This window comes from Arachis ipaensis, chromosome B08 (assembly GCF_000816755.2).
Source record: "Arachis ipaensis cultivar K30076 chromosome B08, Araip1.1, whole genome shotgun sequence".
In the NCBI taxonomy this organism is placed as follows: Eukaryota; Viridiplantae; Streptophyta; class Magnoliopsida; order Fabales; family Fabaceae; genus Arachis; species Arachis ipaensis.
Window position 1 is genome coordinate 26067380 of NC_029792.2, and position 1380 is coordinate 26068759.

The window sequence follows — 1380 nt, forward strand, 5'->3', positions numbered from 1 at the left end:
AATTATAAATATATCCATATATTTTATATTGTGTTTGTCCTAAATTTATATCTGTATTTATATATCATAGAGTACAAGATATTGAAATATAAATACTGAAATTAACTAAAGAAGAAGAAGAAAGTGAAAGTGAAAAAACAAAAAGAAAAGAGTCGCCCTTAAAATTAATAATAATAACAACTATTCTTGCACTATTTAATTTCCATAGTCAACAATCTTTTAGGTGATTACTCTAATTAATAAAAGACAATTGTTTTTCTTTGGATATAAAGGGGTGATAATAATTATCTCTTGCATTTATATGTGCGGTAAAATACTGCTAAAGGATAAAGCAATGTGCCAGACCACATAAAACAAATAAAACAATAAAATAGGATTTATAGATGAAGGTCTCAATAACATTTGTTAAGAAAGTTAAGGTATAAAGTGATAAAATAAGCTGTTTTTTTTAGAGAAAATTTTATTCCTATTCTTTTAGAGAGGTTAAATTATTGAAGGGTATCTTAGAAAAAATAATTTAATTATTAAATTTTAAAAAAATATTTTGGTAAAAATATAATTTAATCAATAAAAAATAATTTATTAAAGGATATTTTGGTAAGCAAAATTTAATGACAACAAAATAAAATTTTTGCTAAAGAATATTTTTATAAAAAATAATTTATTTTTTCTTGAAAAATAGATAAAGTTAACATTAGTTAACACAAAAAATTTAAAATGGATTAAAGAGGAAATTTTTTAAAAGTTATAAAAGAAGAAAATATACATTTTACAAATAGAAGAGAGAAGAGTATCATTTTAATATCTTTAAAAAGATGGGTGTGAAATTTTCTCTTTTTTTTAATTGTTGACTTTTGCGCAAATATTTATTTTCCATGAATACATATTAAATAGTAGTTACTATTAGTCACTTATTAATTATTATTGGATTATAGATTGACCTCTTAATTTTAATAATACAGTGAAAAAAAAATACAGAGTACCTTTATGGAGTTATGCATAGTAATTGATCAATGGCCAAATAAAAAACAAAAATGCTCTATCAATATTATAAATTAAGTATTTATTCGTATAGATTTATATGTACTTTTTTTTTTATTTTTATAGATTGATCAAACTATTAATCAACACAATGATATTATGATAGTTGAATTTTATTATTCATATAATAAAATTGCAAATTAAATGTGCATGAGCTATTTTTTTTTTTTTCATTTCTTTTAGGGGATCTAAGTTTAAATTATTTTAATATTTTAACACACACTCGTATCGATGTGAAGTGAGTGCCTACTTAAAAAAAAAGTAATTCAAAAATTAATGTCTATTTAAAAAATCAGTGGCATAACATTTTTTTTTTCAATTATACACTTAGGACTTATT